General features: G+C 42.9%; 9 non-coding genes across 9 annotated transcripts; 4 read left to right on the top strand and 5 right to left on the bottom strand.

Moving 5' to 3' along the window:
• Positions 1-791: 791 nt before the first annotated feature.
• On the bottom strand, positions 792-864 carry TRNAF-GAA (transfer RNA phenylalanine (anticodon GAA)). Its single transcript has one exon. It is a non-coding gene; the product is annotated as a tRNA-Phe (tRNA).
• Positions 865-1,039: 175 nt separating this feature from the next.
• TRNAL-CAG (transfer RNA leucine (anticodon CAG)) lies at positions 1,040-1,122 on the top strand. Its single transcript has one exon. It is a non-coding gene; the product is annotated as a tRNA-Leu (tRNA).
• Positions 1,123-2,310: 1,188 nt separating this feature from the next.
• Positions 2,311-2,383, bottom strand: TRNAF-GAA (transfer RNA phenylalanine (anticodon GAA)). The gene has a single exon. It is a non-coding gene; the product is annotated as a tRNA-Phe (tRNA).
• A 175-nt stretch (positions 2,384-2,558) lies between these two features.
• On the top strand, positions 2,559-2,641 carry TRNAL-CAG (transfer RNA leucine (anticodon CAG)). The gene has a single exon. It is a non-coding gene; the product is annotated as a tRNA-Leu (tRNA).
• A 1,191-nt stretch (positions 2,642-3,832) lies between these two features.
• TRNAF-GAA (transfer RNA phenylalanine (anticodon GAA)) lies at positions 3,833-3,905 on the bottom strand. Its single transcript has one exon. It is a non-coding gene; the product is annotated as a tRNA-Phe (tRNA).
• Positions 3,906-4,080: 175 nt separating this feature from the next.
• Positions 4,081-4,163, top strand: TRNAL-CAG (transfer RNA leucine (anticodon CAG)). The gene has a single exon. It is a non-coding gene; the product is annotated as a tRNA-Leu (tRNA).
• Positions 4,164-5,336: 1,173 nt separating this feature from the next.
• On the bottom strand, positions 5,337-5,409 carry TRNAF-GAA (transfer RNA phenylalanine (anticodon GAA)). The gene has a single exon. It is a non-coding gene; the product is annotated as a tRNA-Phe (tRNA).
• Positions 5,410-5,584: 175 nt separating this feature from the next.
• TRNAL-CAG (transfer RNA leucine (anticodon CAG)) lies at positions 5,585-5,667 on the top strand. Its single transcript has one exon. It is a non-coding gene; the product is annotated as a tRNA-Leu (tRNA).
• A 1,191-nt stretch (positions 5,668-6,858) lies between these two features.
• On the bottom strand, positions 6,859-6,931 carry TRNAF-GAA (transfer RNA phenylalanine (anticodon GAA)). The gene has a single exon. It is a non-coding gene; the product is annotated as a tRNA-Phe (tRNA).
• Positions 6,932-15,664: the final 8,733 nt, after the last annotated feature.

The following is a 15,664-nucleotide window of genomic DNA, read 5'->3' as shown; positions in this document are numbered from 1 at the left end:
CATGGAATAACATTTCTACAGCATTGGAACCTGGGGGAGACCTGGGAGAAATGACATTCAGTGGGGCCTGGAGCTCATTGGACATTGCCATCTGGTTTTGACCAGCCAAGAGTCGAGCTCTGACTCTATACCCACTTAAAATCATCAATATAATGTAGCTGAACAGGGTCTATCTGCTAAAAAAAGACAGCCACCGCTGTTGCGCACCTAGGACATGTCTTCTGGTGATGCAGCTGCGTGCTTTTGGAGGTGAACGCTATTGGGCGAGCAGCAAAGTAAATGGCAGCTGGTTCTTCTGGAGGGAACACGGAGAAGAGGTAAGGCTTCTTGGAGAAGTGTGGTAATATATGTCTCTGCCATTCAGCATTCTGCTGAATATTTCCGGATCCTTGCATTATTTAGTCTTTCTCACATTAATGACTGATGTGAAAGAGGGACTTCCCCCCCCATTTCCAGGATTACCTGCGCATTATGCAAGAAGGAAAGCTCGGTTCAGTTAGGATATAGAAAGAACCCAAAAACATTCATGTCAATTGTTCAATGTTTAAAACGAGGGTGTGAAAAAACCCAGTATTGAATCGGGGACCTTTAGATCTTTAGTCTACGCTCTCCCAACTGAGCTATTTCGGCATCCGCGCAGCACATTGTCTTCTCCTGAAAGAACTGTTTTCAACCTTTTTTTTTTTTCTATAGTTCCAGCAGTGCGCTACGCTCGATCGAAACCCCAACGAATTGGAAAGAAACGTAGCAAGCCTTTTCTTTTGTTAGTGGATTTGTACTCAAAATTCATTTGCCGAAACCCGGGATCGAACCAGGGACCTTTAGATCTTCAGTCTAACGCTCTCCCAACTGAGCTATTTCGGCCTCTGTCCTGGGGTTTCCTGTCTCCCCGTTCACTAGTTGGGACATCTTTAGGCAAGGTGAAAATTCCCATGAGTACAGAATGTACATAGGAGGGATGATTTTCTAATGAGTAGTTAATTGATTCCAAATAGCGTGCATGCGCGCGACATTCAGGGACTGAGGAAACTAATCCCATGTCAGGATGGCCGAGCGGTTTAAGGTGCTGCGTTCAGGTCGCAGTCTCCTCTAGAGGCGTGGGTTCGAATCCCGCTTCTGACAGTGCTTTGATTTTTTTCCTGCTGGCGATAGCACCAGTGCAGAGAAATTCCTGCTGGCTCCCAATGGCAATTTCACTTTTACTTCTGACTATATAGCCTGACTCAGCTTGCTTGGCTGTAGAGCCAGTAATAAGGGTCCTAGCTTTCAGTGACCTGATTCTGTGTAACTTCCGCGTGACCCTCCTGAAAAGTATGTGACTCCGCAAGGGATTTTCTTGTGAAGACAAGAGTTCTGAATAATGCGCACTTGAATGGAGACCAAAGACTAATCCAATCACAATCTGGAGGATCCGCTATGATGTCTGTCACAAACACCCCTTCTACATTCTGTCTGTGTGGACCGTTAAGGTAAAATAACGGCCTTTATTTAAGAGACAAAGGTTTACAGCTGAAGCATGGAATAACATTTCTACAGCATTGGAACCTGGGGGTGACCTGGGAGAAATGACATTCAGTGGGGCCTGGAGCTCATTGGACATTGCCATCTGGTTTTGACCAGCCAAGAGTCGAGCTCTGACTCTATACCCACTTAAAATCATCAATATAATGTAGCTGAGCAGGGTCTATCTGCTAAAAAAAGACAGCCACCGCTGTTGTGCACCTAGGACATGTCTTCTGGTGATGCAGCTGCGTGCTTTTGGAGGTGAACGCGATTCGGCGAGCAGCAAAGAAAATGGCAGCTGGTTCTTCGGGAGGGAACACGGAGAAGAGGTAAGGCTTCTTGGAGAAGTGTGGTAATATATGTCTCTGCCATTCAGCATTCTGCTGAATATTTCCGGATCCTTGCATTATTTAGTCTTTCTCACATTAATGACTGATGTGAAAGAGGGACTCCCCCCCCCCCCCATTTCCAGGATTACCTGCGCATTATGCAAAAAGGAAAGCTCGGTTCAGTTAGGATATAGAAAGAACCCAAAAACATTCATGTCAATTGTTCAATGTTTAAAATGAGGGTGTGACAAAACTCAGAATTGAATCGGGGACCTTTAGATCTTTAGTCTACGCTCTCCCAACTGAGCTATTTCGGCATCCGCGCAGCACATTGTCTTCTCCTGAAAGAACTGTTTTCAACCTTTTTTTTTTTTCTATAGTTCCAGCAGCGCGCTACACTCGATCGAAATCCCAATGAATTGGAAAGAAACGTAGCAAGCCTTTTCTTTTGTTAGTGGATTTGTATTCAAAATTCATTTGCCGAAACCCGGGATCGAACCAGGGACCTTTAGATCTTCAGTCTAACGCTCTCCCAACTGAGCTATTTCGGCCTCTGTCCTGGGGTTTGCTGTCTCCCCGTTCACTAGTTGGGACATCTTTAGGCAAGGTGAAAATTCCCATGAGTCCAGAATGTACATAGGAGGGATGATTTTCTAATGAGTAGTTAATTGATTCCAAATAGCGTGCATGCACGAGACATTTAGGGACTGAGGAAACTAATCCCATGTCAGGATGGCCGAGCGGTCTAAGGTGCTGCGTTCAGTTCGCAGTCTCCTCTGGAGGCGTGGGTTCGAATCCCACTTCTGACAGTGGTTTGATTTTTTTCCTGCTGGCGATAGCACCAGTGCAGAGAAATTCCTGCTGGCTCCCAATGGCAATTTCACTTTTACTTCTGACTATATAGCCTGACTCAGCTTGCTTGGCTGTAGAGCCAGTAATAAGGGTCCTAGCTTACAGTGACCTGATTCTGTGTAACTTCCGCGTGACCCTCCTGAAAAGTACGTGACTCCGCAAGGGATTTTCTTGTGAAGACAAGAGTTCTGAATAATGCGTACTTGAATGGAGACCAAAGACTAATCCAATCACAATCTGGAGGATCCGCTATGATGTCTGTCACAAACACCCCTTCTACATTCTGTCTGTGTGGACCGTTAAGGTAAAATAACGGCCTTTATTGTAAGAGACAAAGGTTTACAGCTGAAGCATGGAATAACATTTCTACAGCATTGGAACCTGGGGGAGACCTGGGAGAAATGACATTCAGTGGGGCCTGGAGCTCATTGGACATTGCCATCTGGATTTGACCAGCCAAGAGTCGAGCTCTGACTCTATACCCACTTAAAATCATCAATATAATGTAGCTGAGCAGGGTCTATCTGCTAAAAAAAGACAGCCACCGCTGTTGTGCACCTAGGACATGTCTTCTGGTGATGCAGCTGCGTGCTTTTGGAGGTGAACGCTATTCGGCGAGCAGCAAAGAAAATGGCAGCTGGTTCTTCGGGAGGGAACACGGAGAAGAGGTAAGGCTTCTTGGAGAAGTGTGGTAATATATGTCTCTGCCATTCAGCATTCTGCTGAATATTTCCGTATCCTTGCATTATTTAGTCTTTCTCACATTAATGACTGATGTGAAAGAGGGACTCCCCCCCCCCCCCCATTTCCAGGATTACCTGCGCATTATGCAAGAAGGAAAGCTCGGTTCAGTTAGGATATAGAAAGAACCCAAAAACATTCATGTCAATTGTTTAATGTTTAAAACGAGGGTGTGACAAAACCCAGAATTGAATCGGGGACCTTTAGATCTTTAGTCTACGCTTTCCCAACTGAGCTATTTCGGCATCCGCGCAGCACATTGTCTTCTCCTGAAAGAACTGTTTTCAACCTTTTTTTTTTTTTCTATAGTTCCAGCAGTGCGCTACGCTCGATCGAAACCCCAATAAATTGGAAAGAAATGTAGCAAGCCTTTTCTTTTGTTAGTGGATTTGTATTCAGAATTCATTTGCCGAAACCCGGGATCAAACCAGGGACCTTTAGATCTTCAGTCTAACGCTCTCCCAACTGAGCTATTTCGGCCTCTGTCCTGGGGTTTGCTGTCTACCCGTTCACTAGTTGGGACATCTTTAGGCAAGGTGAAAATTCCCATGAGTACAGAATGTACATAGGAGGGATGATTTTCTAATGAGTAGTTAATTGATTCCAAATAGCGTGCATGCGCGCGACATTCAGGGACTGAGGAAACTAATCTCATGTCAGGATGGCCGAGCGGTCTAAGGCGCTGCGTTCAGGTCGCAGTCTCCTCTGGAGGCGTGGGTTCGAATCTCACTTCTGACAGTGGTTTGATTTTTTTCCTGCTGGCGATAGCACCAGTGCAGAGAAATTCCTGCTGGCTCCCAATGGCAATTTCACTTTTACTTCTGACTATATAGCCTGACTCAGCTTGCTTGGCTGTAGAGCCAGTAATAAGGGTCCTAGCTTACAGTGACCTGATTCTGTGTAACGTCCGCGTGACCCTCCTGAAAAGTACGTGACTCCGCAAGGGATTTTCTTGTGAAGACAAGAGTTCTGAATAATGCGCACATGAATGGAGACCAAAGACTAATCCAATCACAATCTGGAGGATCCGCTATGATGTCTGTCACAAACACCCCTTCTACATTCTGTCTGTGTGGACCGTTAAGGTAAAAGAATGGCCTTTATTGTAAGAGACAAAGGTTTACAGCTGAAGCATGGAATAACATTTCTACAACATTGGAACCTGGGAGAAATGACATTCAGTGGGGCCTGGAGATCATTGGACATTGCCATCTGGTTTTGACCAGCCAAGTGTCGAGCTCTGACTCTATACCCACTTAAAATCATCAATATAATGTAGCTGAGCAGGGTCTATCTGCTAAAAAAAGACAGCCACCGCTGTTGTGCACCTAGGACATGTCTTCTGGTGATGCAGCTGCGTGCTTTTGGAGGTGAATGCTATTCGGCGAGCAGCAAAGAAAATGGCAGCTGGTTCTTCGGGAGGGAACACGGAGAAGAGGTAAGGCTTCTTGGAGAAGTGTGGTAATATATGTCTCTGCCATTCAGCATTCTGCTGAATATTTCCGGATCCTTGCATTATTTAGTCTTTCTCACATTAATGACTGATGTGAAAGAGGGACTTCCCCCCCCATTTCCAGGATTACCTGCGCATTATACAAGAAGGAAAGCTCGGTTCAGTTAGGATATAGAAAGAACCCAAAAACATTCATGTCAATTGTTCAATGTTTAAAACGAGGGTGTGACAAAACCCAGAATTGAATCGGGGACTTTTAGATCTTTAGTCTACGCTCTCCCAACTGAGCTATTTCGGCATCCGCGCAGCACATTGTCTTCTCCTGAAAGAACTGTTTTCAACCTTTTTTTTTTTCTATAGTTCCAGCAGTGCGCTACGCTCGATCGAAACCCCAACGAATTGGAAAGAAACGTAGCAAGCCTTTTCTTTTGTTAGTGGATTTGTATTCAAAATTCATTCGCCGAAACCCGGGATCGAACCAGGGACCTTTAAATCTTCAGTCTAACGCTCTCCCAACTGAGCTATTTCGGCCTCTGTCCTGGGGTTTGCTGTCTCCCTGTTCACTAGTTGGGACATCTTTAGGCAAGGTGAAAATTCCCATGAGTACAGAATGTACATAGGAGGGATGATTTTCTAATGAGTAGTTAATTGATTCCAAATAGCGTGCATGCGCGCGACATTCGGGGACTGAGGAAACTAATCCCATGTCAGGATGGCCGAGCGGTCTAAGGCGCTGCGTTCAGGTCGCAGTCTCCTCTGGAGGCGTGGGTTCGAATCCCACTTCTGACAGTGGTTTGATTTTTTTCCTGCTGGAAATAGCACCAGTGCAGAGAAATTCCTGCTGGCTCCCAATGGCAATTTCACTTTTACTTCTGACTATATAGCCTGACTCAGCTTGCTTGGCTGTAGAGCCAGTAATAAGGGTCCTAGCTTACAGTGACCTGATTCTGTGTAACTTCCGCGTGACCCTCCTGAAAAGTACGTGACTCCGCAAGGGATTTTCTTGTGAAGACAAGAGTTCTGAATAATGCGCACTTGAATGGAGACCAAAGACTAATCCAATCACAATCTGGAGGATCCGCTATGATGTCTGTCACAAACACCCCTTCTACATTCTGTCTGTGTGGACCGTTAAGGTAGAAGAACGGCCTTTATTGTAAGAGACAAAGGTTTACAGCTGAAGCATGGAATAACATTTCTACAGCATTGGAACCTGGGGGAGACCTGGGAGAAATGACATTCAGTGGGACCTGGAGCTCATTGGACATTGCCATCTGGTTTTGACCAGCCAAGAGTCGAGCTCTGACTCTATACCCACTTAAAATCATCAATATAATGTAGCTGAGCAGGGTCTATCTGCTAAAAAAAGACAGCCACCGCTGTTGTGCACCTAGGACATGTCTTCTGGTGATGCAGCTGCGTGCTTTTGGAGGTGAACGCTATTGGGCGAGCAGCAAAGAAAATGGCAGCTGATTCTTCTGGAGGGAACACGGAGAAGAGGTAAGGCTTCTTGGAGAAGTGTGGTAATATATGTCTCTGCCATTCAGCATTCTGCTGAATATTTCCGGATCCTTGCATTATTTAGTCTTTCTCACATTAATGACTGATGTGAAAGAGGGACTCCCCCCCCCCCCCCCCATTTCCAGGATTACCTGCGCATTATGCAAGAAGGAATGCTCGGTTCAGTTTGGATATTGAAAAAACCCAAAAACATTCATGTCAATTGTTTAATGTTTAAAACGAGGGTGTGACAAAACCCAGAATTGAATCGGGGACCTTTAGATCTTTAGTCTACGCTCTCCCAACTGAGCTATTTCGGCATCCGCGCAGCACATTGTCTTCTCCTGAAAGAACTGTTTTCAACCTTTTTTTTTTTCTATAGTTCCAGCAGTGCGCTACGCTCGATCGAAACCCCAACGAATTGGAAAGAAACGTAGCAAGCCTTTTCTTTTGTTAGTGGATTTGTATTCAAAATTCATTTGCCGAAACCCGGGATCGAACCAGGGACCTTTAGATCTTCAGTCTAACGCTCTCCCAACTGAGCTATTTCGGCCTCTGTCCTGGGGTTTGCTGTCTCCCTCTTCACTAGTTGGGACATCTTTAGGCAAGGTGAAAATTCCCATGAGTACAGAATGTACATAGGAGGGATGATTTTCTAATGAGTAGTTAATAGAGATGAGCGAACAGTGTTCTATCGAACTCATGTTCGATCGGATATTAGGCTGTTCGGCATGTTCGAATCGAATCGAACACCGCGTGGTAAAGTGCGCCATTACTCGATTCCCCTCCCTCCTTCCCTGGCGCCTTTTTTGCTCCAATAACAGCACAGGGTAGGTGGGACAGGAACTACGACACCGGTGACGTTGAAAAAAGTAGGCAAAACCCATTGGCTGCCGAAAACATGTGACCTCTAATTTAAAAGAACAGCGCCGCCCAGCTTCGCGTCATTCTGAGCTTGCAATTCACCGAGGACGGAGGTTTCCGTCCAGCTAGCTAGGGCTTAGATTCTGGGTAGGCAGGGACAGGCTAGGATAGGAAGGAGAAGACAACCAACAGCTCTTATAAGAGCTAAATTCCAGGGAGAAGCTTGTCAGTGTAACGTGGCACTGACGGGCTCAATCGCCGCAACCCAGCTTTCCCAGGATCCTGAATGGAATACACTGTCAGTGTATTCCCGTATACCCGATATATACCCCCGATACCCGTTCCAACGGTGTGCCCCCCCACCTTCACCCCAGAAATACCCTGCAAGTCCCCTAGCAATAGGATTGGGGCTATATACACCCACTATTTTTGCTACTGCCATATAGTGCCATTGTCTCACTGGGAATTCAAAGAATATATTGGGCTTACATATAACTTCAATTCCAGGGAGAAGCTTGTCAGTGTAACGTGGCACTGACGGGCTCAATCGCCGCAACCCAGCTTTCCCAGGATCCTGAATGGAACACACTGACAGTGTATTCCCGTATACCCCATATATACACCCCAAATCCCCGTTCCAACGGTGTGCCCCCCCACCTTCACCTCAGAAATACCCTGCAAGTCCCCTAGCAATAGAATTGGGGCTATATACACCCACAATTTTTGCTACTGGTATATAGTGCCATTGTCTGACTGGGAATTCAAAGAATATATTGGGGTGACGTGCACCCACAATTTTTGCTACTGCTATACAGTGCCATTGTCTCACTGGGAATTCAAAGAATATATGGGGGTTATGTGCACCCACAATTTTTAATACTGGTATACAGTGCCATTGTCTGACTGGGAATTCAAAGAATATATGGGGGTTACGTGCACCCACAATTTTTAATACTGGTATACAGTGCCATTGTCTGACTGGGAATTCAAAGAATATATGGGGGTTACGTGCACCCACAATTTTTAATACTGCTATACAGTTCCATTGTCTCACTGGGAATTCAAAGAATATATGGGGGTTATGTGCACCCACAATTTTTAATACTGGTATACAGTGCCATTGTCTGACTGGGAATTCAAAGAATATATGGGGGTTATGTGCACCCACAATTTTTAATACTGGTATACAGTGCCATTGTCTCACTGGGAATTCAAAGAATATATTGGGGTTATGTGCACCCACAATTTTTACTACTGGTATATAGTGCCATTGTCTGACTGGGAATTCAAAGAATATATGGGGGTTATGTGCACCCACAATTTTTAATACTGGTATACAGTGCCATTGTCTGACTGGGAATTCAAAGAATATATGGGGGTTATGTGCACCCACAATTTTTAATACTGGTATACAGTGCCATTGTCTCACTGGGAATTCAAAGAATATATGGGGGTTATGTGCACCCACAATTTTTAATACTGGTATATAGTGCCATTGTCTGACTGGGAATTCAAAGAATATATTGGGGTGACGTGCACCCACAATTTTTAATACTGGTATACAGTGCCATTGTCTGACTGGGAATTCAAAGAATATATTGGGGTTATGTGCACCCACAATTTTTACTACTGGTATACAGTGCCATTGTCTGACTGGGAATTCAAAGAATATATGGGGGTTATGTGCACCCACAATTTTTAATACTGGTATATAGTGCCATTGTCTGACTGGGAATTCAAAGAATATATGGGGGTTACGTGCACCCACAATTTTTGCTACTGCTATACAGTTCCATTGTCTCACTGGGAATTCAAAGAATATATGGGGGTTATGTGCACCCACAATTTTTAATACTGGTATACAGTGCCATTGTCTGACTGGGAATTCAAAGAATATATGGGGGTTATGTGCACCCACAATTTTTAATACTGGTATATAGTGCCATTGTCTGACTGGGAATTCAAAGAATATATGGGGGTTACGTGCACCCACAATTTTTAATACTGGTATACAGTGCCATTGTCTGACTGGGAATTCAAAGAATATATTGGGGTTATGTGCACCCACAATTTTTACTACTGGTATACAGTGCCATTGTCTGACTGGGAATTCAAAGAATATATGGGGGTTATGTGCACCCACAATTTTTAATACTGGTATACAGTGCCATTGTCTGACTGGGAATTCAAAGAATATATGGGGGTTATGTGCACCCACAATTTTTACTACTGGTATACAGTGCCATTGTCTGACTGGGAATTCAAAGAATATATTGGGGTGACGTGCACCCACAATTTTTGCTACTGCTATACAGTGCCATTGTCTCACTGGGAATTCAAAGAATATATGGGGGTTATGTGCACCCACAATTTTTAATACTGGTATACAGTGCCATTGTCTGACTGGGAATTCAAAGAATATATGGGGGTTACGTGCACCCACAATTTTTGCTACTGCTATACAGTTCCATTGTCTCACTGGGAATTCAAAGAATATATGGGGGTTATGTGCACCCACAATTTTTAATACTGGTATACAGTGCCATTGTCTGACTGGGAATTCAAAGAATATATGGGGGTTATGTGCACCCACAATTTTTAATACTGGTATATAGTGCCATTGTCTGACTGGGAATTCAAAGAATATATGGGGGTTACGTGCACCCACAATTTTTAATACTGCTATACAGTTCCATTGTCTCACTGGGAATTCAAAGAATATATGGGGGTTATGTGCACCCACAATTTTTAATACTGGTATACAGTGCCATTGTCTGACTGGGAATTCAAAGAATATATGGGGGTTATGTGCACCCACAATTTTTACTACTGGTATACAGTGCCATTGTCTGGCTGGGAATTCAAAGAATATATTGGGGTGACGTGCACCCACAATTTTTGCTACTGCTATACAGTGCCATTGTCTCACTGGGAATTCAAAGAATATATGGGGGTTATGTGCACCCACAATTTTTAATACTGGTATACAGTGCCATTGTCTGACTGGGAATTCAAAGAATATATGGGGGTTACGTGCACCCACAATTTTTAATACTGCTATACAGTTCCATTGTCTCACTGGGAATTCAAAGAATATATGGGGGTTATGTGCACCCACAATTTTTAATACTGGTATACAGTGCCATTGTCTGACTGGGAATTCAAAGAATATATGGGGGTTATGTGCACCCACAATTTTTACTACTGGTATACAGTGCCATTGTCTGACTGGGAATTCAAAGAATATATGGGGGTGACGTGCACCCACAATTTTTGCTACTGCTATACAGTGCCATTGTCTCACTGGGAATTCAAAAAATATATGGGGGTTATGTGCACCCACAATTTTTAATACTGGTATACAGTGCCATTGTCTGACTGGGAATTCAAAGAATATATGGGGGTTACGTGCACCCACAATTTTTAATACTGCTATACAGTTCCATTGTCTCACTGGGAATTCAAAGAATATATGGGGGTTATGTGCACCCACAATTTTTAATACTGGTATACAGTGCCATTGTCTGACTGGGAATTCAAAGAATATATGGGGGTTATGTGCACCCACAATTTTTACTACTGGTATACAGTGCCATTGTCTGACTGGGAATTCAAAGAATATATTGGGGTGACGTGCACCCACAATTTTTGCTACTGCTATACAGTGCCATTGTCTCACTGGGAATTCAAAGAATATATGGGGGTTATGTGCACCCACAATTTTTAATACTGGTATACAGTGCCATTGTCTGACTGGGAATTCAAAGAATATATGGGGGTTATGTGCACCCACAATTTTTAATACTGGTATATAGTGCCATTGTCTGACTGGGAATTCAAAGAATATATGGGGGTTACGTGCACCCACAATTTTTGCTACTGCTATACAGTTCCATTGTCTCACTGGGAATTCAAAGAATATATGGGGGTTATGTGCACCCACAATTTTTAATACTGGTATACAGTGCCATTGTCTGACTGGGAATTCAAAGAATATATGGGGGTTACGTGCACCCACAATTTTTAATACTGCTATACAGTTCCATTGTCTCACTGGGAATTCAAAGAATATATGGGGGTTATGTGCACCCACAATTTTTAATACTGGTATACAGTGCCATTGTCTGACTGGGAATTCAAAGAATATATGGGGGTTATGTGCACCCACAATTTTTACTACTGGTATACAGTGCCATTGTCTGACTGGGAATTCAAAGAATATATTGGGGTGACGTGCACCCACAATTATTGCTACTGCTATACAGTGCCATTGTCTGACTGGGAATTCAAAGAATATATGGGGGTTATGTGCACCCACAATTTTTACTACTGGTATACAGTGCCATTGTCTGACTGGGAATTCAAAGAATATATGGGGGTTACGTGCACCCACAATTTTTGCTACTGCTATACAGTTCCATTGTCTCACTGGGAATTCAAAGAATATATGGGGGTTATGTGCACCCACAATTTTTAATACTGGTATACAGTGCCATTGTCTGACTGGGAATTCAAAGAATATATGGGGGTTATGTGCACCCACAATTTTTAATACTGGTATATAGTGCCATTGTCTGACTGGGAATTCAAAGAATATATGGGGGTTACGTGCACCCACAATTTTTGCTACTGCTATACAGTTCCATTGTCTCACTGGGAATTCAAAGAATATATGGGGGTTATGTGCACCCACAATTTTTAATACTGGTATACAGTGCCATTGTCTGACTGGGAATTCAAAGATTATATGGGGGTTATGTGCACCCACAATTTTTACTACTGGTATACAGTGCCATTGTCTGACTGGGAATTCAAAGAATATATTGGGGTGACGTGCACCCACAATTTTTGCTACTGCTATACAGTGCCATTGTCTCACTGGGAATTCAAAGAATATATGGGGGTTATGTGCACCCACAATTTTTAATACTGGTATACAGTGCCATTGTCTGACTGGGAATTCAAAGAATATATGGGGGTTACGTGCACCCACAATTTTTAATACTGCTATACAGTTCCATTGTCTCACTGGGAATTCAAAGAATATATGGGGGTTATGTGCACCCACAATTTTTAATACTGGTATACAGTGCCATTGTCTGACTGGGAATTCAAAGAATATATGGGGGTTATGTGCACCCACAATTTTTACTACTGGTATACAGTGCCATTGTCTGACTGGGAATTCAAAGAATATATTGGGGTGACGTGCACCCACAATTTTTGCTACTGCTATACAGTGCCATTGTCTGACTGGGAATTCAAAGAATATATGGGGGTTATGTGCACCCACAATTTTTACTACTGGTATACAGTGCCATTGTCTGACTGGGAATTCAAAGAATATATGGGGGTTACGTGCACCCACAATTTTTGCTACTGCTATACAGTTCCATTGTCTCACTGGGAATTCAAAGAATATATGGGGGTTATGTGCACCCACAATTTTTAATACTGGTATACAGTGCCATTGTCTGACTGGGAATTCAAAGAATATATGGGGGTTATGTGCACCCACAATTTTTAATACTGGTATATAGTGCCATTGTCTGACTGGGAATTCAAAGAATATATGGGGGTTACGTGCACCCACAATTTTTGCTACTGCTATACAGTTCCATTGTCTCACTGGGAATTCAAAGAATATATGGGGGTTATGTGCACCCACAATTTTTAATACTGGTATACAGTGCCATTGTCTGACTGGGAATTCAAAGAATATATGGGGGTTATGTGCACCCACAATTTTTACTACTGGTATACAGTGCCATTGTCTGGCTGGGAATTCAAAGAATATATTGGGGTGACGTGCACCCACAATTTTTGCTACTGCTATACAGTGCCATTGTCTCACTGGGAATTCAAAGAATATATGGGGGTTATGTGCACCCACAATTTTTAATACTGGTATACAGTGCCATTGTCTGACTGGGAATTCAAAGAATATATGGGGGTTACGTGCACCCACAATTTTTAATACTGCTATACAGTTCCATTGTCTCACTGGGAATTCAAAGAATATATGGGGGTTATGTGCACCCACAATTTTTAATACTGGTATACAGTGCCATTGTCTGACTGGGAATTCAAAGAATATATGGGGGTTATGTGCACCCACAATTTTTACTACTGGTATACAGTGCCATTGTCTGACTGGGAATTCAAAGAATATATTGGGGTGACGTGCACCCACAATTTTTGCTACTGCTATACAGTGCCATTGTCTCACTGGGAATTCAAAGAATATATGGGGGTTATGTGCACCCACAATTTTTAATACTGGTATACAGTGCCATTGTCTGACTGGGAATTCAAAGAATATATGGGGGTTACGTGCACCCACAATTTTTAATACTGCTATACAGTTCCATTGTCTCACTGGGAATTCAAAGAATATATGGGGGTTATGTGCACCCACAATTTTTAATACTGGTATACAGTGCCATTGTCTGACTGGGAATTCAAAGAATATATGGGGGTTACGTGCACCCACAATTTTTAATACTGCTATACAGTTCCATTGTGTCACTGGGAATTCAAAGAATATATGGGGGTTATGTGCACCCACAATTTTTACTACTGGTATACAGTGCCATTGTCTGACTGGGAATTCAAAGAATATATTGGGGTGACGTGCACCCACAATTTTTGCTACTGCTATACAGTACCATTGTCTCACTGGGAATTCAAAGAATATATGGGGGTTATGTGCACCCACAATTTTTACTACTGGTATACAGTGCCATTGTCTCACTGGGAATTCAAAGAATATATGGGGGTTATGTGCACCCACAATTTTTAATACTGGTATACAGTGCCATTGTCTGACTGGGAATTCAAAGAATATATGGGGGTTATGTGCACCCACAATTTTTACTACTGGTATACAGTGCCATTGTCTGACTGGGAATTCAAAGAATATATTGGGGTGACGTGCACCCACAATTTTTGCTACTGCTATACAGTGCCATTGTCTCACTGGGAATTCAAAGAATATATGGGGGTTATGTGCACCCACAATTTTTAATACTGGTATACAGTGCCATTGTCTCACTGGGAATTCAAAGAATATATTGGGGTTATGTGCACCCACAATTTTTACTACTGTTATATAGTGCCATTGTCTGACTGGGAATTCAAAGAATATATGGGGGTTATGTGCACCCACAATTTTTGCTACTGCTATACAGTTCCATTGTCTCACTGGGAATTCAAAGAATATATGGGGGTTATGTGCACCCACAATTTTTAATACTGGTATACAGTGCCATTGTCTGACTGGGAATTCAAAGAATATATGGGGGTTATGTGCACCCACAATTTTTAATACTGGTATATAGTGCCATTGTCTGACTGGGAATTCAAAGAATATATGGGGGTTACGTGCACCCACAATTTTTAATACTGCTATACAGTTCCATTGTCTCACTGGGAATTCAAAGAATATATGGGGGTTATGTGCACCCACAATTTTTAATACTGGTATACAGTGCCATTGTCTGACTGGGAATTCAAAGAATATATGGGGGTTACGTGCACCCACAATTTTTGCTACTGCTATACAGTTCCATTGTGTCACTGGGAATTCAAAGAATATATGGGGGTTATGTGCACCCACAATTTTTACTACTGGTATACAGTGCCATTGTCTGACTGGGAATTCAAAGAATATATTGGGGTGACGTGCACCCACAATTTTTGCTACTGCTATACAGTACCATTGTCTCACTGGGAATTCAAAGAATATATGGGGGTTATGTGCACCCACAATTTTTACTACTGGTATACAGTGCCATTGTCTCACTGGGAATTCAAAGAATATATGGGGGTTATGTGCACCCACAATTTTTAATACTGGTATACAGTGCCATTGTCTCACTGGGAATTCCACAAATAATTTGGGGATTCATTCACCCTACATCTCAGGCTCTTGCCATATTCACCCAGGTTGTCAGTGCTGCACCAGCTCGTTCCCAGACAGCTCGGCCCGAAAAACACGTTACCTATATAGAGGATTTGGACAATGAAGACAACATGTTCTAAATCTAATGTCTGCACCTTCTCCAGAATTAAAATAGAGGCAGCGTTTAACTTTCAAATAGCACTGCACAAAGGAAGAGCTTATCAGCTTGTCTCATGACATGCTACTGAAAAGTTTCATTTGTGTATCTTAATGTAAATATAGTTGTATAAGCTTTTTGGGTTTTAGGCACTGCCAAGTTATTTATTACCACCCGCTCCCTTATAATGATGATGACGCCAAAGTCACTGTGGGTGTTCAGAGCTCACAGCTTTGGGTGACATTTGTCTTGCTCTCTGTCGGTACCAGCTGTCTTTTTGGATACCGTAAAGTTATGTTGACTTTATTAACAGCTATAGAAGCTTTAGCCAGGTTGTGACGGTGTGTAACCCTAACAACACT

The sequence above is a fragment of the Leptodactylus fuscus genome, chromosome 1, assembly GCF_031893055.1.
Source record: "Leptodactylus fuscus isolate aLepFus1 chromosome 1, aLepFus1.hap2, whole genome shotgun sequence".
Classification (NCBI taxonomy): Eukaryota; Metazoa; Chordata; class Amphibia; order Anura; family Leptodactylidae; genus Leptodactylus; species Leptodactylus fuscus.
This window is presented reverse-complemented; position numbering and strand designations above follow the sequence as displayed.